At 42.2% G+C, this 23,266-nt stretch overlaps 1 long non-coding RNA gene across 1 annotated transcript in view; it reads left to right on the forward strand.

Moving 5' to 3' along the window:
• LOC111821953 (uncharacterized) overlaps nucleotides 1-23,037 on the forward strand; it is a 571,437-nt gene extending 548,400 nt beyond the window's left edge. Inside the window, exon 5 of the long non-coding RNA XR_002825257.1 lies at nucleotides 23,000-23,037. This is a non-coding gene — a long non-coding RNA (uncharacterized LOC111821953). The remainder of the gene's footprint in view (nucleotides 1-22,999) is intronic.
• The last annotated feature ends 229 nt before the right edge of the window (nucleotides 23,038-23,266 follow it).

The raw sequence follows: 23,266 nt of genomic DNA on the forward strand, positions 1-23,266 counted from the left end.
AGTAAGGCAAGCCACATAACTGGTTGATCCAAGCACTGAAAAGTATAATCAAGGGCTCAGAGTCTTTCTTTTGCTCCACCCTGTCATCCACCATGTTAACTTCATCCTAAGGCTTGCTCCCCTTGGAATCGCAGGGTGACTGCAAACCAATTTTGGAGTCACATGTTTCCTCATTTATGTTCACTGAGAGAAAGTATTTCTGTCCCATCATTCCAAGCAAGATTCTTAAAATGTACCTGATTGGACCATCCCAGGACACAAGGCCCACCACTAAAGGAATGACTGTAGTCAGGGAAATAAGATGTACTGACTGGCTCAAGCCATTCAGGACTTGCAGCTGCAACAGAGTAAGATTAGTTTCTCTCAAAGTCCATGGGCTGTATGAGGGTGTACAAACCTGAAGGAAAATCTGGATACTATTGAGATGGGGGAAATGGACAGGGATGCCAGGTAGCCAACCAATGATTAACAACTACAGTCCATCCCTTTGGCCACTAACAGTCATTTATGCCTCTGTTCCCACAGAAACACTTTCTCAAATGCCCATAGCCACATAAAAATGCATACAACTCAAATGGAAAGAATCCAAAGGCTCATATAATTATTGCATCCTTCAAGGCTCTGCCTCAAGGCTCTGGGTGCTGTGAAATCCCTCAGTTTGAAATCCAGGGGTAACACCTTGTGGTCTAGTAACCTGTGGTTAAGTAATAAGTTATCTACCCCCAACACACCCAATATCGTGGATAAAGAACAGAATGTACACAATAAAAACTCTGGGAAAAAGAGAAATAAAAACGGAGCTGGAGAAAAATGTAGAACAAAATTCAAACTTACAAAAACGAACCAGACTTACTGGTCTGACAGAGACTGGAAAACCCCCGTGAGTATGGCCCCTGGACACTCTTTTAACTCAGTACTGAGGTCACTCCTGAGGTTTACCCTTCAGCCAAAGATTAGACAGGCCCATAAAACAAACAATAATATACATAGCTCAACCATGTATACAAGACTAAATGGGCACACCAGCCCAAGGGGCAAGGATGAGAAGGCAGAAGCGGACAGGAAAGCTGGATGAATGGAAAAGGGGAACCCAAGGTTGAGAAGGGGAGAGTGTTGACATGTTGTGGGGTTGCCAACCAAGGTCACAAAATAATAGGCATATTAATTGTTTAATCAGAAAATAATTTGCTCTGTAAACCTTCATCTAAAGCACAATAAATATAGATAAATAAAGAGAAATATGACACAGTGGTAAACTGTTCTCTAGCACATATTATACCTGTGGTACAGAAATTGTTAAGACTTCTAGAAGTAGAGCAGATTCTTAGTCTCCGAAATAGACCAGGGAGGATCATCTTTGTCCATTTGTCTTCCATAAACACAGCCGAGAAAGACATTAGAAGATTGTGTATCTGGGGACTATACTGCTTTGGTAGTTCACTACCTTTTGGTACAAGTTTGGGGTCTAGGGATTGTCCTAAAGTTTACCATAACATTTGAGCAACTGCACACCATCATCACCCCTTCTTAGAGTTTCTTTGGCAATGCATATCTCACAAAAAATTAATACACTTTTTATCATTTTGCTTCTAGACAACTCTATTGGGTAGTAACCATTAGCCAGAGATTTTATTTGGTCATAGAAACCTGGAAATTTCTGTTTTCTAGCCAGAAATTCCTATACTTTATCCATCTGCCTAGACTACTAGCTTTCAAACTTTTTTGACCATGACCCATAAAAAGAAATGAATTTCACTTTATGACCCAGTATATAATTATGTATGTGTGTATTAATATGTATTTATGTATAATCGAATCACAAGCTTCATACAACAGTATTTACCCTCACTGCATGCAGTGCACACTGATATTTTCTATTCTATTCCATTTAAAAAAAGAAAGAAAAGAGAAGCTGGTCACAATCCACTGAATTGATTTTACAGCCCACTAATGGGTCACACCCATGGTTTGAAAGCACTACCCTGAGTTTAGTCCTAGTTTAATAGCCTCGCCCTTCATTTTAGCCTCTGCTTTGAGGGAAATGAAAACAATAGCCTTGGGTAGAGAGATTCTTACAATTTCATCTTGTCCTTAGACTGCTCCCAGATACCACTTCACAAAACACCTGAATCTCCCCTTCCTCAGGCAGAGAATGCTTAACAAGATGTGTTGGGAGAGTTTAGGGCAGAGTGGGTCAGGCTTCTTCAGTGTCCCAATCTCATCTCTTGTGAGCCCTCTGGCCTGCTTCTCTGGGTATTAACCTTGGTTTGAGGTAGAAAACATGGCTTTCCAGCCCTGCAGTCCCCAGAGTAAGGACTTTCAGACTTCTTGAACTGTAGGCCTTAGGCCGAAAGGACCTCTCTCAGCAAAGCTGTATTGCCTCCTCTCTCTATTTTAAAACAGGGCACCTTCAACCTATCCCTTACAGTACTTTATTGAAGGCTGCCAGAAGTGGCCAACTCACTCCAATGTTCTGGATTTTTCCTACCAAATTAAGCTTGGAGAGGTACATGGTCTGCATCCCTAGGTAGAAAAAGTAACAATTTCACCAACTATATATGAGAACCTCCATCTTCCCAGCCTGGCCTCCTCCACTTGGAATTCTAGAGTTTAGGGAGCATTGCTTACAACATGCGACTTTCTAGTCCAAAATCTCATTCCTCCTCTTGAGAATTAGCCTCACTTCTTCAAGTCTTCTTGACTTAAGGAAAAAGCCTTAAAGTGAGTCAGTAAATCCCTGTTAATGTGTTAGTCAGACTTTTCAAGGGGATCCTCCTCTTTGGAGTATCTGGATTTCACTGGGGAGACTCCTGAAGGTAAAAACAGCCTCCAAGTTGCAAAGGGCTATATCTAATGGTAAATTTCAGGTATAGGGACTGAAGGCAGCCCCATAAAGTGGAGAGTGCAAAAATTTTGGAGCCAGACAACCCTAGATTTGAGTACTGGCTTCATCATTAACTATATGACTATCTTAGTTATCTAGTCCTGCTATAACAGAAATACCAAAAAAAGATGGCTTTAAAAAACAGAATTTTATTCTCTCACAGTTTAGGAAGCTAGCAGTCCAAATACCAACTCCAGGGGAAGGCTTTCTCTCTCTGTCGGCTCTGGGGGAAGATCCCTGCCATCAGTCTGTCCCTGGCTCTAGGAGTTTCTCAGCACAGGGACCCCAGATCCAAAGCACATGCTCCTCTCCTGGCTCTTCTTTCTTGGTAGTAGGAGGTCCCTCTCCTCTCTACTTGATTCTCTCTTTTATATCTCAGAAGAGATTGACTCAAGATACAGCCTAATCCTGTAGATTGAATCCTGCCTCATTAATATAACTGTCTCTAATCCTGCCTCATTAACATCATAAAGGTTAGGATTTACAACACATAGGATAACCATATCAGATCACAGAATGGTGGACAACCACACAATACTGATAATCATGGCCTAGCCAAGTTAACACACATTTTGGGGGGACACAGTTCAATCCATAACAATGACCTTGAACAAGTTACTTCTCTAAACCTCAGTTTCCTTGTCTTTGAAATGTTAAGTAGCAATACCTCCTACAATTGTTGTGAGGGCCAAATGAAAGATACAAAACACCTAGCACTGTGTCTGCCAGACAGTAGGTGCCCCAAAAATGTAGGTTCCCTCTTCTAGAAGGACGGAGATGCTAGAAGGTAGAAGAGGCTGAAAAAAGTCAAATACGAACAGTGGACTCTAGGACCCCATAATCTCGGGACAGGGGATACCCTTGAATTCCTGAGATCAGACTCAATGGTCCCCCTCAAGGCACCAACTCAACAGTGTCGGCTGAGTCTTGGAGACAAGGGGCAGCCCAGAGTCAGGGTCTGATGTCTTCAACAGTTTACCTTAACCTGCTGAACATTGGTTCCCAAAAGGAAAAACTGTGCTCAGAGGGCCTGGAGAGAAAAGCTGAAGGCAGCTACTTCTGTGACTTTAGACTCTTCTGGAATAGCTACAACAGGGTCTTGGATCCCAGGGGAGGAAAAGTGACCTACGAGCTTCCCCTTTGATCAAAGACAGGCTGACCATCCATCTCATGAAGTGGTGAAGTTTAGATCCTTAACAAAAAATCACCAAATGAGTCTGCCCAGTTTTTTATAACAAAATAAGGGATGATTAATAAAGAATGTTAAAAATGCAACTTCTGTTAATAAAATTCCTACTTACTTTCAACTGGTCACCAAATAGCCTCAGAAAAGGAGTAACATATTATGTAAAATCCTCTGCTATTACAGTTTCTAAAAACTCTCCTGGTTATAGGGACAACCACTTGATTTAAGCCTTCTCTCTGTGAAATATGGAAATTGACATCATTCTACCCCATCTGTAGGAACCTAGACCTCATATCCATGTTTTATTCCACTTCCTGTTGTCTCTTCTAGAACACTCCTTCCTATGCATGTGTTGCACCCGCCTCCTTGCCTCTTCTCAGTAGTTCGCATAGTAGGCGTGTGTGATTATAGCCTGTGGGGTGTTCTTGCTTAATTATAATGACTCACACTGAAGCAATGCCTTGGATAATGCCTCATTCTCAAGGTTGTAATATGGACATGGGTGTGGATAGATGTGGGCCATATATATGGTGGCCTGTGATTTTTAATTTTATGACAGTTGGCAGAGGCATTTGTACTTCCTCAGGCCTTTTGCTAACCCTCAACTAGAACTTGTTCTTAATTTTCCTGCCCAATTCATTGGTTTCAGGACATTGTCTTGTATTATTCCTTCCTAGGAAAATAGAATGTCTTCCTTCTTCCCTTCCCTTCTTTCTTGCAGCTTCTCTCCCTCCTCTCTGTCTTTCGTATCACCTCTTCTTCCTGTCATTCTTTCCTTCTAGCTCTTCCTTTTCTTCACTCTGTCTTCTCACTGTCCATTTTTTTTCCCTCTCTCATCTGCTCTCTCTCTCTCTCTCTTTCACGACTAATTCAGCTCATTTTGTACTACACTGTTTAATTTGTTTTATCATTTTGAATATATGCCCAGAGACTTTCAGGTGAAGGGCAAACATTAAAATCCCTTAAGGCAGTAATAGCCGAGGTGGCAGGCCTTTGTGGGCGCCTGGATCTGAAGTGGGCAGAATGTTTCCAGGGCGTGGAGGAAAGTGACACACTTGGCCCGAGAGAGGCTGCAGACTCCTTTCCCTGGCCAGCCAGGTCCCCAAGCAGTCTGGAGACTCCTTTACCTGCTCCCCTGATGTAGAAGGGCCTCAGGTACCAAGGAAAGGTGGGTGGTGTCTGGGGTGCCACTCCCCTGTCCTCCCTTGACTAACCTCTCCCTTCCTACCCTATTAAGAAAAGTATTTTAAAAATCCTTCCTGCACGGGCTTGTTGTCATTCTTTTAACTGATGAGGCCTGGACTTCCAGAGTTCATTGCCCCACAGGTCCCTTTTGTTCTCTTCTGCCCATTTTCCTCTGACTTCCTATTTTATGGGCTCTTCTCTGTGGTCTCTGCTTGGAGTCTCTGCATCTCTTTCTCCTGTTATCTCACCCCTCTCTTCTTCGCTGACTCTGTTCCATATTTCTATCCCTCTTACTTTTTCTTGATATGGGGAACCACGGACAGGTGGGGGCAGAGATAAGTGGGTACTCTGGAGAGAAGTTTGTCAAACATGCCCCGGGCATCTCCCAAGGCCTTTTCTAGGGAGCCCCTGAAAATGAAGGAAAAGACAGTAAGACATTGAGACCCACGTATTCTAGATTCTGCAAATGCAAACCCGTCTCCAGCCTTTCTAAAGGGATTCTTGTAGAGGAGGATCCACAGGCTTTAGAGTCAGGAAAGTCTGAATTCAGATTTTACCACCTGCTACTTGGTGTGTACAAGATTTTGTTCAAACGTTTAAATCTTCTGAGCCTTGTTTTTCTCGTCTGTAACATGAAGGTAGTAATACTTCTTGGAGTTCTAGGCACTAAATGGAATAGCAAATGTGGCAAGTTTGGAATGGTTTAGGCACACATGAATATTAACTTCCTTCTTCCTCCCAGATAATATTGAAGTTGTATATAGAATAAATAATAAAGCTTGGTAGTTAAAGCTTATAAGAGAATAGCATTTCGTTCATCGGTTTCTGCATCAGTGGTACTGTTTCCTGTGGATGGCAAGAGCCTACAGGTCAATTTTTATTCTGGGTATGCTTTAGTAACTGTAGTTGATTCTTTAATGTTTAAATAGTGCCTGCCTTCCTCTTGCTGGCATGGCTGTTATGCTTCCCACTAATGTGCTTATTTATTTTTTATATAGTTCTGTTGTTGAGGTGAAATTCATGTAACATAAAATTGCCCAGTGAACAATTCAGTGGCATTTAATACCTTCACAGTGTTGTACAATCACCACCTCTATCTAGTTCCAAACCACTTTCATCTCCCCAAAAGGAAGCCCTATACCTGTTAAGCAGTTACTCCCCATTTCCTCCTTCCCCTCTGCCCCTGGTAACCACCAATCTGTGTTCTGTCTCTATGGATTTGCCTATTCTGGACATTTCATGTAAGTGCAACCATACAATATGTGACCATTTGTGTCTGGTGTCTTTTCTTTAGCATAATGTTTTCAAGGTTGATTCACACTGTAGCACGTGTATCAGTACTTCATTCCTTTTTATGGTCAAATAATACTCCATTGTATATATCTACCATATTTCATTTACCCATTTATCCATTGATGAGCATTTGGGTTGTTCCACCTTTTGGCTATTGTGAATAGTGCTGCTATGAAAATGTCTTCATGTACTTATTTGAATGTCTGCTTTCACTTCTTTTGGGTATATACCTAGGTATGGAATTGCTGGATCATGTGGTAATTTTGTTTAACTTTTTGAGTATATATTTATTTTTAATTTTACTAGCAATTTATAAAAGCATCCTCATGGGGAATGAAGCAAAATCAAACAAGACAGGATAAAACAAAAATGCCCATTGACCAGCCTCCAGAAGACCTAACCCTGTCGCAGAGGTAACAACAGCTTGGTGTGTGTCCTTTCAGGCCGAAAGTAAAAACTTTCATTAGCATGCACATGTGTACATATAGAAAGGTACAGATTTATTTTGTGATTTTAAACATAAAATGTATCCTTATTGCTGTTTATTAGTTTTAAACGCTCTAGAGGTCTTGTCATTATATAGAGGTCAAGGTAAAAACCTGCGGCAGTATATTCCATACATAAGCTTAGTAAAGGCAGATACATTGTCTTTCCATTCCTTTATCCCTTGAACCTCCAACAGTATGTGTCACATAGTAGGTGTTTTTAATACTATGTTAACAATTCTAAGTATATTTTAAGTGAATTAATATGGATATACCATATGCATTTTAACCATTCCCCCACTGGTGGACGTTTAGGTTATTTCTATTTTTTGTTGTTGTAGCTATTACAAATAATGACTCAGTGAACATCTTTATGCTTGCCTTGTTAAACACACATGCATTTATCTCTCTAGTGTAAGTACTAAGAAGTGGAATTGCTGTGGCAAAGAGGACTTCCTTTTTTAATATCTATCAATGCTAATGAAATTTTTTCCAAACGCTGTAGTGCCAGGCTACAGTCCTATGAATAATATCTTTTCTTTGGTGTCTTTTTGGCACTGTGTCCAAAATAATCATATGTAGCCTTTGCCTGTTTTGATTTCAGGGAAGGAGGAGGGAAAGTGGTAATTAGAGAGAAAGGGCAGTATAGAAATTCATTCATTCATCCATTTTTCCAATCATTGATTCCATTCTATGCTCTGTTCTAAATGCTGGGCCTATAAAGATAAATGAGACCTGGTACATGCCCTGGTGGATTTCACAGTCTAGACTTAATTCTTAAATTGCAACGTTGTAAAGAGACATGACAACTCAATGCAAGACATGACCCTGGATTTGATCCTGGATCAGAAAAAACAATAGCTATAAAGAAAAATACAGGGATATTTGATGAAATTTGAATGTTGTCGGTGGATCAGATAATATCATAGTGATGCTAAATTTTCTGATTTAGATCATTGGTCTGTGCTTATGTAAGAGAATGTTCCTATTCTTAAGCAGTGGACATGATTTTTCCACCTTACTCTCAAGTAGTTCAAAAAATATGCATTTATATAAATCAGTGCTGTCCAGCGGAACTTTCTGTGATGATGGAAATTTTCTGTATCTGCACTAACAAGTGGCAGCCAATAGCCACATGCGAATACTGAGCACTTGAAATGTGGCTAGTGCAACTGAGAAACTGAATTATTAATTTTATTTAATTTAAATGTAAATAGCCACGCGTTAGCTAATGGCTATCATATTGCAAGACAGCACAGATATAAACATATATAGACCAGAGAAGACATTCAGGCAGCCAACAGACACATGAGGAAATGTTCGTGAGATCATTAGCCATTAGAGAAATGCAAATCAAAACTACAAGGAGATATTATCTTACCCTGACAATACTGGCACTAATCCAAAAAAACACAAAATAACAAATGTTCAAGAGGTTGCGGGGAGATTGGAACTTTTATACGTTGCTGGTGGGAATGTAAAATGGTAAAACCACTTTGGAAAATGATAATGGTGCTCCCTTAAAAAGCTAGAAATAGAAATATCATACGATCCAGCAATCCCACTCCTAGGAATATACCCTAGAAAAATAAGAGCTGTTACATGAATAGACATATGCACGCCCATGTTCATTGCAGCACTGTTCACAACAGCAAAAAGATGGAAACAACCTAAATGTCTATCAACAGATGACTGGATAAACAAATTATGGTACATACACACAACGGGATACTATGCAACAATAAACAACAGTGATGAATCTGTGAAACATCTCACAACATGGTTGAATCTGGAGGGCATTATGCTGAGTGAAATAAGTCAGTCACAAAAGGGCAAATGTTGTATGAGACCACTATTATAAGAACGCTAGAAAACGTTTACACACAGAAAAAGCATTCTTTGATGGTTATAAGGGTGGGGAGGGAGAAGGAGGGGAAATCACTAACTAAATAGTAGACAAGTGTCAACTTCAGTGAAGGGAAGGATGACACACGATATAGGGGAGTTAGCACAATTGGACCAAAGCAAAAGCATAGAAGTTTCCTAGACACATCCAAACACTTTGAGAGACCATAGTCTCGGGGGACATCTAGGTCAATTGGTATAACATAGTTCATAAAGAAAATGTTCTACATCCCACTTTGGTGAATAGCATCTGGGGTCTTAAAAGCTTACAAGCAGCCATCTAAGATACATTTATTGGTCCCATCCTATCCAGATCAAAGAAGAATGAAGAAAACCAAGGATACAAGGAAAATATTAGACCAAAGGACTATAGGACCACATGAACCAGAGACTCCAGCAGCCTGAGACCAGAAGAACTAGATGGTGCCCAGCTAGCCCACCCACCACCAAGGATGGTTCCTGACAGAGATCACAGCAGAGCAGGAGAAAAATATAGAATAGAATTCAAATTCTCGAAAAAAGACCACACTTACCAGTCTGACAGAGACTGGAGGAACCCCTGAGACTATGGCCCCTGGACACTCTGCTAAGCCAGAAGTGAAACCATTCCCAAAGTCCACTTTTCAGACAAAGATTAGACAGGCCTATAAAACAAAAAATGACACACGTGAGGAACATGCTTCTTAGTTCAATCAAATAGACAGGACCAAATGGGCACCTCTTGTCCAGGAGCAAGACAAGAAGGCAGGAAGGGACAGGAATTGGACAAATGGACATGGGGAACCCAGGGTGGAAAGGGGGAGCACGCTGTCACATTGTGGAAATTGCAACTAATGTCACAAAACAATATGTGTATTAATTTTTGAATGAGAAATCAACTTGCACTATAAACTTTTACCTAAAGCACAATAAAATAAAGGAAAAAAAGAAAAAGAATAATCAATCAAATGGGACAGAATGTAAAGAATTGATGAACCTGCATACAGGGTATGTGGGAATTCTTTGGACTATTCTTATAACTTTTCTTTAAGTTTGAATTACATACAAATCATTTTTAATTACCAAAAAATGCAATGTTATAGCAGAGAAATTGAAATTAAACTATATTGTGATACCTTTTATTACAGGTAAATTGTTACAAATAAAATTATACTATCCAGGGGCCAAGGAAAGGACACACTCAGACATTACTGTGTGAATGCAAATGGGCACAATCATTTTGAATGGATCCCACAGAAATACTTGCGCAAGTACGTGAGAAAATGTCTAAGGGTGTTCACTGCAACTTGATTTATAATACCAAGAAATTGGAGACAGTTTACATGTTCAACAAGAGAATAGTTAAATGTATTTTGCTTTGTTCCTATTCTGGATTACTGTGAGGCTCTTCAACAGTTTGAGATAATTCTTTATGCACTGACATGAAAGGTGGCCAAGATAGATTGTTGAGGGTGGGGGGAGGAAGCAATTTGCAGAAGAAAATGCTTAGTGTGATTGTATTTTCCTAACACAAACTGCACACTTGCATGCACACACACTCACATTGGTATGTGCGTAGGAGAAAGTTGAGAAGAATATACACGAAACAGTTACCAAACCATTCTTCAGAAATCCCTAGAGTCCTGTGGAAAGCCCACCCAGCTCCATCTCTGGTGTCCCCAGGACTCGCTGCTGAGAGTCCTCTCTGAGGTGTCATGTGCTGTAACAGCAGAGGTATCTCCAGCCAGCCAAGAATCCCATGCTGGTGCCCATCAGCTTGTTAGCTGCACACCTTTAGCCTACACCACCAAATCTCTGGGAAATGCCCTCTAAAATGGGCCTGCCATTTCCACCTCATGGAATGGCCAGTGCCCCTCCCCACAGCCACCAGGCCTTCAGGACAGGCAGGGTCATTACCGAGTCCCAATGAAGGGAGTGTTTATTATTGTTGTCGGTTTGATGCTGATCCCAAAAGGACCTAATCAACAGGTAATAAGACCTCATGGGAACCATTAGAAACCTCAGCTTTAACCCTGTTATAACCACAGCAGGGAAAGCTAGAATCACTGCAGCACTGTGCCCCTCACCCTACAGGGCCTCATGGGGAGGAGGAGGGGGAAGAAGTGGGAAGAGAGCCAGAGAGGTCCTGGTGGGTGTGCTCAGGGATGGACTGAGAAGGGAATCTGGGAGAGAAGGGCGTCCAAAATTCAGTCTGCCCGATAACATACACCATCATTGTTATCGTCCCCATCACCATCACGCCTAATTCAAGACTTACACTAGCTACGTGAGTTACAAAGACAAATAAGTCATGGCCTGTCCTCAAGATGCTCACAGACATGAAAATAAGGACTTGTAATGCAATATGAGCTGCATTACCAAACAGGTTTGTTCAGGGCGCAGAGGTCGTACAGAGGAGGGAATTATCAACCTCACTGGGTGAGTCAGAGAAGGAAAATTCACCAGTAGAGTGATACCCTGTAGTATATAGATGTGACAACATCTGTTGGTCGGGCATGAAGGACGTATATTTAGGCACCCACTTCTCACATGGATCTCCTTTTGTCTTTGAAGCTACTTTAACTAAATCTTTTTTCTTTTTAAATAAGGTTGGATATAAATAAAACTAAAAAGTAATTAATAAAAAATATGTATTTGCTTTTTGGTGTTGCAAGTGACTCACCTGCCAACCAGTTAGATGGAAAGTTAGTCCCATCTGTCAGCACAATTTAACAATGCCTGATAAGATAACAGTGTCAGTATGGGGAGAGCAACTAACGTCATACAGCAGTGTGTGTATAAATTTTTGTATGAGAAACTAACTTGAACTGTAAACTTTCATTTAAAGCACAATTAAAAAAAAAAAAAAGATAACCATTTCAGGACCCATTTCTCATTACCCACATAGCAACCGAGCATGTTATTACAAAATTATCACATGAGAAAACCCTTGGAACTGGACCTACAAGCTGTACGCAGGCACATCGTCATTGTTGTCGATGGATAGTTGATAAATGTCTTGATTACTTAAACTTTCCAAGGCAGGGCTCTGTGATGAATGATCAGCAAAGGGAGACGAAGTCACATCTATACAGGCCAAATTGGCCCCTGGTTTTTTCCAAGTTGCACAGAATTGCAACAGCTTCTCTTGTCATTGTTGTGCAAGATTTTGCATCTTGCACAAAACTAGCTGCAAATGTCATGTCAACTGGGTTGGCTGATTTGACCGGGCCCAAGAGCACAATAAAGATAATGAAATTGGATAGTGGCATGGCAACCATCTCACTGCTCAACCTTTTATATCCTTTGAAGAACATTTGTCCTCAGAGAGGGAGAGTTTGTACATTTGCAACTTGCTTAATCATGGGTTCTGATCTTACTAGAACAAAAGTCCTGGAAACCAAAAACCAATACCATATAAAATCCAATGTTATGTTTTAGTCTTCTCAAAACTGGTAAAGATCTTCAACTTCTTCATGAAATAAAAAAGAAATGTAAAATTCCACAAATTCTTATTTCACAAACATTCATCCAGCCAGCTAGTTCCTGGTATTGGGTGTGGAAAAACGAACAAGACAGATTCTTGCCCTTAAGGAGCTTGCAATCTCATTGAGGGAAACAGAAACCATCTGACCACGATGTGAAAGGTCAGGCAGTAGCAGAAGCTCAGGAGGGAAGAGTCCCTAACACAGCTTGGAGAAAAGGAGTGCAGAGTGACATTTGAAGGCTTGCAAATTTCATTTGAACTGGGTTTTGAGGGTTGGAGAGGATTCCCCTGATTCTGGGGCCAATGTTCTACGCAGAAGGGACTCCTTGTGCAAAGGCGCAGAGGTGAGAGATGGTAGGTCATTCAGGGCACATATAGGGGAGAGATTAGGAGGCAGAGGGAAGGCTAGATCTAAAGAGATCTCGACCATAAAGGTCTTGAAGACTATGAAAAAAAGCTTTTGACCCACAAAGCCATGAAAATGTTGATTTTTTTTTTTTTTCTTAAAATGGACAAATAGAGATGACTGTAAAAAGGGAAAGAAAAGAAGAACAGTGGCCAAGGGTATATTTATGTAAGTGTTCACATCATCAAGCACAGTGGGTAAAACAGTCTGATATTTCGTAGCCCTGTTCCCTCTGCAGGACACTGGCATCATCTCCTGTGCTCTCAGAGTGGTCCAGTGACATATTTGACAGGTCCCTGCCCTCAGGGAGCTCACAGTCAAGTGGAGGAGAGACTTGTGTTTGATCACTCTACAGTGAGATGATGGAGGCAAGAGTAAAAGGCTGTGGGGACACGTGATGGGGAGCAGGACTGAAGGAGAGTGCCCAGGGAAGCTTCCTGAAATAAGTAACATTTGAGTTACGTGTTTAAGGTTGACAAGGAGTTAGCTGGGTGAGAAGGCTACAAAGCCAGATCTTCACCTGAAGCCAACTGAGGCCAAGAAGTTTTTCTCTAAAAAGACTGTTCGTTCACATTACTTTTGTATAGCTAAGTCTATGAACTATGAGCCAGCCTGCCTTAATTGGTGAGCATCTTTCCCGAATCTCTCAAAAAAGAAAACGGCTGCACCCCTTTACTGAGAGATTGGTCATATCTGAGGCCGTAGGCAGCACCTAATTCCAAAGTGTGAAGACTAAACTTATCATTTTACCCACTTATTATGACAGCGGTCTTCTGGAGACCTAACACGCCAGTTGGAGACAGGTGCATTTTATTAGCTACCTTATCAACTTCCTTTGACCCAGTGGGATTTTGCTAGTGTGTTCTGCCTTTGAGGCCACCACCACCAAAGCCATGAGGCATGAGACAAGGAGATTGAGAAGAGGAATCGGGATACCACCTCCCATTAGCTTGGGACTTCGGCCAACATTAAACTCTTTGTCTTGATTTTTACAGTTTTCTCATAGTATCTCCCAATGCAACCCTAGTTTGGTCTGTGGATCCAGGTAGAGGATCTATGTAAAATATCTCTGTGAAGAGGTCTGCAAATAAGAAGGGTTACTATTTTTGTTAAAACCCAGCAGATATTCCTTGAACTCTTAGTATCTTCCAGGCTCTATGATTGGGACAGAGGGAGGCATGAGACATAATCCCCACCCCGAGGAGCCCATGGACTCACAGAGGAGTTTGGATACAAAAACAAATTAACTGTAATACAATATGAAAAGTGCTATAGTAAAGGAAGGTTCAAAGTGCTGTGGAAACATGGATGAGGAAGTAATTAACTCTCAGCAAGTATCTATGTATGGGCTGCCAAGGGGAGGAGAGATACTCCAGGCAGGAGGTGGGTATGGGGACACAGGTCTTACTGAAGAAAGAGGGAGTCTAGGAAGGGTGCACAAGTGTGGGGTGCAGGGGGCAGTGCCTGGAGACAGGGCTGGAGAGCTGAGATGCTCTTGGCCCAGGAATTTAAACCTTACTCAGTAAGAACTGGGAACCAGTGGAGCCCTTTACAGAGATGTAAATTTGGGGACACCAGACCCAATGGCTACCATTTACTGAGCACCTTAACATGTGCTAGGAACCAGATTAAGCACTTACATGCATTTTCTCTTTGAATCTTTACAACAACCAGTGGTTAAGAGCTACAGCTGCTAACCGAAAGGTCAGCAGTTCAAATCCACCAGCCACTCCTTGGAAACCCTATGAGGCAGTTCTACCTTTCCTATAGGGTCGATATCAGTCAGAAAGTACTGGATGGCAGAAGGTTATAGGATAGATGCTATTATTACTCCCCTTTTATGGAAGATGAAACTGGTGCTTAGAAAGGTTTAGGAACTTGTCTGAGGTCCCACAATAAGTGGTAGAGCCTGAATTCTGACTTCAAGACCAGGTGTTTTTTCTTTGTCTTGTTGTTGTTTTATTTCCATCTTGTTGTTGTTATGTGCTGTTGAGTCAATTCCAACTCACAGCAACCCTGTGTACAACAGAATGAAACACTGCCTGGTCCTGTGCCATCCTCACAATCGTTATGCTTAGCCCATTATCGCAGCCACTGTGTCAATTCATCTCATAGAGGGTCTTCCTCTTTTTCACTGACCCTCTACTTTACCAAGCATGATGTCCTTCTCCAGAAGCTGATTCCTCCTAATAACATGGCCAAAGTATGTGAGATGAAGTCTCACCATCCTTGCTTCTAAGGAGCATTCTGGCTGTACTTCTTCCAAGACAGATTTATTGGTTCTTTTGGCAGTCCATGGTATATTCAATATTCTTTGCCAACAATATTCTGTTGGCAAAGAATATTTCTATTTTAGCAAATGCAAATAAATTGAAAGGCATGAATAGCAAGGAGTGAAAGGTAGCTAGTATTATGATTGTGAAAGTGCTTTGTAAAGTTGAAAAATCTATATACCAAACCAAAAACCAAACCCACTGCCATTGAGTCGATTCCGACTCATAGCGACCCTATAGGACAGAGGAGAACTGCCCCGTAGGGTTTCCAAGGCTGTAAATCTTTACAGAAGCAGACTGATACATCTTTCTCCCGAGGAACAACTGGTGGGTTCAAACCACCGACATTTCAGTGAGCAGCCGAGCACTTTAACCACTGTGCCACCAGGAAAAAAAAACCTATATAAATAATATTATTACTACATGTCATCAGTTAGTCTGTGATTAAGAAATTCACATGTTTGATCAAAGTCAACAAATATTTTTGAGGCACCAATATTATGCAAGGTTCTGTGCTATTGGAAAGGAAAGATGACTTGAAACAAAGACACTCACTTCCGGGAGCTTCTAGTCCAGTGGAAGAAACAGATAAGCTTGCATATGTATATTCCAAAACCTGGACAGGAAATCAATGCTGGGACAGAGGGGAAGTGTGTGCCTTGGATTCAGAGGAGAGGTCAGATCAAAAAAGTCTGGAAAAGGCAGCATTTTGTGATGCACCTTGAGGCTAGTTCACAGGAATGGTTTCAAGTTTTTAATCCAGAAATGCAGATGCGAGGATAGGAGAAACATCACTGAGGCGGGAGCACCTGACTAGTAAGGGACAGGCTGGCAGGGTGGCAAACTGGTGAGGATGACTGGAGGGTTAAGATTTGAAGCCTGGGGCCTGTGGAGCACTGGAGACATTAACAAAAACAAGGAAGTTGGGGAGAAGCCAGTCTCAAGGAAATTGAACTCAGAAGAAAGGCAAAACTGTTAAGTGGCACTGAGATGGGTTTGTCTTAGAGCACGGTTCTCAACGGGGGGCGGGATTCTACCCCCAAGGGGACATTTGGAAATGTCTGGAGACATTTTTGGTTGTCTCAACTGGGGGACAGTACCACTGGTATCCAGTGCGTAGAGGCCAGAGATGTACAGAACAGCCCCTGCGACAAAGCTGTTGCTGTTAGTTGCCATCGAGTCAGCTCCGACTCACGGCATCCCATGTACAATGGAATGAAGCATTGCTTGGTACTGCTCCTTCTTCACAACTGCTGGCATGCTCGAGTCCATGGTTGTGGTCACTGTGCATTTTGAGTGACTTCCAGCCTACGGGGCTCATCTTCCAGCAGTATATTGGACAGTGTTCTGTTGTGATCCATAGGGTTTGGTTAATTTTTGGAAGTAGATCATCAGGCAATTCTTTCTGGTGTTTTTAGTTTGGAAGCTCCACTGAAGGCTGTCCACCATGCGTGACCCTGGCCCAAAATGTCAACAATACCAAGGTTTAGAAACCCTGTCTTAGAACATCCCCAAAAATGTTACCTTAAGAACGTCCTATAAGAAAACAGAGAAGTAAGGAAAATTCAAAGGCTATTAACAAATGGATGACTTTTCACAGGATACATTTTTAGTTGTAAAAATCTCAGAGAAGACAACAGAGAGCTTTGTTGGGTTCCACAGTCACCATCTATAATGACTACATTCTAGGTCCCCAAAGAGTTAATAGCACTTTGTCTAGATTCCTTCTTTCCTCTGTAACACCTGGGATGGGGAGAGGGTGTCACCTTCAAACCACCACCTTTATTCCTGTGCCCAATTCCCATCACATGCAGGAAATGAGTGGCCTTACAAAATTCCACTAATCTGAGGTGCACAGTAGAACAATCTTATTAATATGGTAAACATATTCATGCCCATAGGCAATGTTCTCAACTTTATGACTGATTCTGGGGAGTCCAAAGCCCACTTTAGAAATTCTGATTCAGTAGATGCCTAGAAATGTGCATTTTTAACTAGTACCTACAGCAGTTCTGATGAGATGGGCCATGGACCACAATTGAGAAACCCTTGCTGCAACATACAAATGGGGTGAGTAGAGGGAGGGAGACTGAGCAGGGAGGTTGTGTCGGATTGGCCAGGGAAACAGCAAGCGGAACTCTGAGTTTATGGGGCACATGACAGCTGGGTTTTGATGGGTAGAGAATGACTGCAGGGGATAAGAAAGGACTGAAGCAGTAAAGGAAGGATGTGGTAGCTCCTGAGAAGTACAAAGAAAAGAGCAGCAGGGAGGTGCTGGGGAGCAGCTGTTTCCAGATTTTTACCCTCAGAATCCTTACTTTAGAGAATCCTGGAAATTCTAACCTATAAACCAGATCACTGGAAGACGGTTTAAGTGTGTGAAAGGGTCTCTCTTCAACTCTACTACTTCTCAGTATTTCTGAGAGTCAAATTCTGTTAAAGATTTGCAAACGTTAATCAAATTCAGCAACCTTAAGCCAGAGCAAAGAGAAAGAAGGAACACCATGAGACAGATCCTGTCTACTCTGGAGTATCTAGTGGCTGACGTTTCTTCATTCATTTGATGAATATTTTTTTGACTATCTACCATGGGCCAGAGGCTGCTCTAGAACGTGAATAGTATGCTAGGGCCATTCATCTGCTGTCCACATTTTCACTCTTTCTCTCCTCATTAGCCCAACTCTCAGAAAATACGATAAGGAGAATGTCATGGATTGAACTGTATCCCCCAAAAATATCTGTCAACTTGGCTAGGTCATGATTCCGAGTATTGTATGATTGTCTACCATTTTGTCATCTGATATGCTTTCCCTATGTGTTGTACATCCTATCACTATGATGTAATAAGATGGATTAGTGGCAGTTATTAATTAGATCTACAAGATTAGGTAGTATCTTAAGCCAATCTCTTTTGAGATATAAAAGAGAGAAGCCAGCAGTGAGACCTGGCGACCTCATACCACCAAGAGAGCAGTGCCGGGAGCAGAGCCTTTGCCCCTGAGGTTCCTGTGCTGAGATGCTCCCAGACCAAGGGAAGACTGATGCATCACAAGGACCTTCCTCCAGAGCTGACAGAGAGAGACTTCCCCTGGAGCTGATGCCTTGAATTTGGACTTGTAGCCTACTAGACTGTGAGAGAATAAATTTCTCTTTGTTGAAAGCCATCCACTTGTGGTATTTCTATTTCTTGACAGCAGTACTAGAAGACTAAGAGAAAAAAAAAAAAAAACTACTGAATGAAATGCATTCAGTTCAAAGCCTTGCTAACGGTTCTAGTGAGCAGTTTGATGGTTGTCGTGGTTATTAGTTGCCATCTAGTAGACTCATGGCGACCAGAGCCCTGGAAATTGTCAAAAGTGAAATCTAGGACTTCTCTCTGAGTGTCTTTTATCGGAATTCTCCTTGGCCCCCCACCCTTGTTTGTAATGGGCTGATTACTATGATGAGATGGTAAACATGTAAATAGCATCCCAAGGCCTCAAAACAATGTTCCCAGGAAAAGGAATTCCACTGAGAGGGTCCCTAGGTAGCCAGAAGCAGAAGTTCCCTTGGGATAATACCAAGGCATTGATATTACTAATGGCAGACCCATATCAAACTGGATGTGTGGCCAGTTCTTGCTCCCTCCCCTTCCCCATCGCCACCCCCCCATCCCCACTGCGCATCTGTTTCTGCTGAAAACTGGACACACAAAGCACACCTCTTAATATTTCCAAATAATGCAGCGTTAAGAACCTGGTTGTCTGGTGTGTGACAAAAATAACAAACCCCAACAACAAAAATTACTATTCAAAGCAAAGTATTATTTTAGGGTGACATTATTTTTTAAATTCACATTTTTCGTTTGTTATAACAGATAGCAGTTCTGTGAACACATAGATAAGAGGATACAGTAGATATTTGACAGTGTAGTTCTTGGAATATTTGCATATCCGAGAGATTATTTCAGCAAGTATACTTAGACTGACCCTGTTAACCATTCACAATATTTTGTCTTGAATCCAATTCACACTCTATAGACATGTCCAATTCACATTTCAGCTCTCTTACGCTGTTTTCCTTTTTAGACTTTATATTAGGAAATAAATCCATAACATCAAATTTCATGACAACATCTGCTCTGGCTGACATGATTGAAAGGGAATTTCACTCATCCCAGGTTATTCTGTTTCTTAATTCATTCTTTAGCATACCTAGGAAGCAGCTTGCTTTATCAAGTCCGATACAGGGAGTGGGGGCTCCGGGTGCCGAATTCACAACTGGCACCAGCCTGAGTGATGCCGGACGAACGGTGACTGCCAGAAGTCCTCTGAAGTGGCAGAGGTCACACGATGGCCAGAGACTCATCCCCAGGCATGAATGGCTTTGCCGCTTTTGCCCAGGCCAGCTCTGCCAAGCTAATAAGCAGATCATTCAAGATAAAGGTAGATCAGTGTATGTTATGTGCAATGTCCTTTTATGAAAATATGTGATGGTCAAAAACTAAATAAAATAACAGCAAAAAAAAAAAAAAAAAAAACTCCAGGAAAAACTGAAACAAGATAATCACATCAAAAAGGCCATGAAAGCTACAGATGGGAGATTAAGCAAACTAAGGGGAAAGAAAACAGTAAGCAATCCTTTTGTCCATTCCTCTGCCTTCGGGTAGAGCTCTCTTCACACTCTTCCAGAAACAAGTGTGTCTATTATTTTCCTCTTGCCTGGGCTTCCACTGTGGATGTGAGTGTTTGTTTACAGCACATACTTGTGGCTGCCTTTCTAGATCTCATCTCCTCCGTTTGAGGCGATGGTGTCAGTCATCTTTGGCTGGCTTCCCTCTGCACTAGCACACCTTACAAGAGATGAAGGTCCAAAAGCAACCTTGCTCCCAGGCATGCTTCTGCCTCACGGAAGAGTTGTAACACGATGTCACGTTCTCTGCCTTCTGCCTGCCTCCCTCCCTCCCACCATCCGAACTTCGTCTTTAGCCTCTACACTGCTACCACTGTTGTTAGCTGCCGGGGAGTCAGCTCCAACTCATGGCAACCTTGTGTGTAACATAATGAAATGTCACCAGGTCCAGTACTATCTTCATGATCCTTGGCATGTTTGAGTCCATTGTTGTGGCCACTATGTATTTTGAGTACCTTCCAACCTAGGGGCCTCATCTTCTAGCACAATATGGGACAATATTCTGTTGTGATCAATGGGGCTTTCACTGGCTAATTTTCAGAAGTAAGTGACCAGGCCCTTCTTCCTACTCTGTCTTGGTCTGGAAGCTCTGCTGAAACTTTCCACCATAGGTGACCCTGCCGGTATTTGAAATACCGGTGGCATGGCTTCCAGCATCATAGCAACATGCAAGCCACCACAGTACGACAAACTGACAGATGAGCAGTGGAGCCTCTACATACTAGCTTTTAAATACTGGAAGTCTGGACTTTAACTGGTTTCAGAAACACCAAGGAATACCATAAGAGAGTCTGCAGAATGTAAGGATGGTTCCTGAGCTCACAGTTCATCAAAGACCAGACTACCTTTCCATCTGCAGCTCCTCCTTGTTGTCATAAGGAGAAAAAGCTACTTTCTGGAACCGTTATGGGAGCCCAAACTCAGTGCAGGCAGCAGGAGCAGGCAAGCAGGCAGTAAAGATTTCTCCAGATCCCCTGGGGACTGTAATCGCATTCCAGCAACCAGGTGCTGGGAGTAGGGCTTGTGGCTTCCAGCCTTCTTGGCATGAGGCCAGTGTTTCCAGGCCTCCCTCCACCCCTCGGCTCCTTCCCATCATCTTTCCAACCAGAAGCTTGTTAACTGTTTTCCTGTGCTTTTATTCAGATTTCAAGGCACCCTCTGTGTGTTAAACTTCAAAGAAAGTTCGCTGCAGTAAGTGCAATGCTATAACAAGTGGAAGCTCCAAACAGCTCTGTGGAAAATGGTTTGTTAAAATGAAGGGGCCAGGATTCTTTTTTTCACCCCCTTCTTTCAAATGAAATTGTATTTGTGTCTGGATTAAGTTGCCCAGTATCAATCCTGAAAGTTTTAAAGATGAAAAGCAGAACAGTCACACAATATTTAAAATCTAAAATGATTACAACATGGCACTAGGCCAATGTTTATGAATCATTGAATATGATCATAAAATAAAAAATAATCACCAAAAGGTAAATAAATTACCCAGCTTACTGCTTATTTTCACATACAGTCTGACACAAAAGCTGCAACCATGAATGATTTATACCTGTTTTAACAATAATACTCATTTTACTGAAAGATGGTCAGCACTCGGCTGCTGTGGGCAACGTGCCAGTTGTCGAAAGGTTAATGTTTCAGCAGCAATACATTAAATTATGAATAATACTGGTCCCAAAATGGAAGGTTATTAGCTCAGTATGCTTAATTAGCCTAGCTAGAACTTTGCCATCAAGTAACAGTGCCCATTACTCCACTGCCATGATGGGATGATGGGGGATGTCTGCGTTGAGATGCTTATGCCAGGAGAGGGGGCAGGTAGGGGCGGGAGGGGTGTGGGGTATAGTTATGGCTTTTATTTTCTTTTCACCCAGTGTAACATTATGAGAAGCATCCAGAGGCTGGTTTTCAGGAGTTTGAATTCTCCTATGGTTTATTCATGAAGGCTTCCCAGAAAGAAAGAGCAGAAATTATTTGGACCCACCATGATCTGGTTCTACATCAGTGTCTTGCTTCTAACATTGGGGCCTACCAAAGTAGCATAGGTTGCCCTTCATGGGGTAGTCAGGTCCATTAACCATCCAGCAGGTATACATTGAACAGCTATACTATGTTCCAGGCTCTTAACCAGTTGCTGTTGAGTCGATTCCAACTCATGACGACCCCTTGTGTGTCAGAGTAGAACTGTGCTCCATAGCATCTTCAGTGGCTGATTTTTCGGAAGTAGATCACCAGGCTTTTCCTCTGAGGAACCTCTGGTGAGCTTGAACCTCCAGCCTTTTGATTAGCAGCTAAGTACTTTAATCATGTGCATCACCCAGGGACTCTTACCAGGCACTTGCAGGGTAATTAACAAACCAAACACAGTTTTAGATCTAAGGAAGGGACAGGATCTTAAACAACTAACTACACAATGATTGTGTTAATTACAACCATGATGACTGCTGTGAAAAGGAAGTTTAGAACTCCAAGACTAAGCCTGGATGGGGTAGAACTCTTGGAGGTTTCCTGAAGGAAGTGCTGTTTGCTCTGATCTCTAAAGGGTGAGTAGGAATTAGCTCGGTGAATCCTGGGGAAAAGATCTTCCAGGGAGGGAATATCTAAACCTTGTCTGAGTCTCCAGAAAGAATGATGCTAGAAAAAGACACAGGCATTGCTTAAAAGGAGTATTGGAAGAGCATTTGCTTGCCTGGGCCATAAGAAAGCTATTTAGTACCCAGCTTGTCTGGGTATATGGAGTGTGTGTGTGTGCGTGTGTGCACATGTGTGCATTCGCGCACCCACATCTAGCCCCACAACCGTCTCTCCTCCCCTCCTTTCACCCTGACTTTGCCCTTCCAGGTGTTCAGTTTCAGACTTGAACTTTGCAGCCAGAAGGCAGACTGGGACTCCCCCTTGCCATCGCCACTACATCCCTGCTACAGCTGAGCTGTCTGCACCACTGCCTAGCTTCTACTTAGTACTATTAGTAGCTTGTTTTTCTAAGCCCTGAAATTCATTTTCTTTTCCCGCCTTGCTTCCAGAAAAATAAATAAAAGTGAACACATCACTCATTTAAGATGAGGAATGGAATTTAGGTTGAGTTTTTATTTCTATTTTTATGATTAGTTAGAATTTTCCTGGGAATGCCGCCAGGAGGGCATTATGGTGAGATAATGTCCCGTATTTAATCAGTACTGCAATGGTGAACTGCGTTCTGTGGGGAGAAGCCAAGTTAACTCATCCTGCTCTGTCTTGTCTGTTTTCAGGATACAACCATTTAACCCAAGATGAAGGGAAGACTGAGAGACAACAGGGCTCAAGGCTTGGGTGATGGCCTCCAAATGGGCAGGATGCAGCCATGACTTTGTCTCTTCATGCAAGACCCATCACTCTAAGAGCCCTGAGAACCCCCAAGGAGCAGAGCGAAAAGGGCCCCCAAAACTGACCAAAGTGACCAACTGTCGTTCCGCATCCAGCAGACTCTTCTGGCTCCTTCCTCTACAGCTTTCAGACGTCTGTCGGCCTGGGCACAC

This window comes from Trichechus manatus, unplaced genomic scaffold (assembly GCF_000243295.1).
Source record: "Trichechus manatus latirostris isolate Lorelei unplaced genomic scaffold, TriManLat1.0 scaffold00116, whole genome shotgun sequence".
Taxonomy (NCBI): Eukaryota; Metazoa; Chordata; class Mammalia; order Sirenia; family Trichechidae; genus Trichechus; species Trichechus manatus.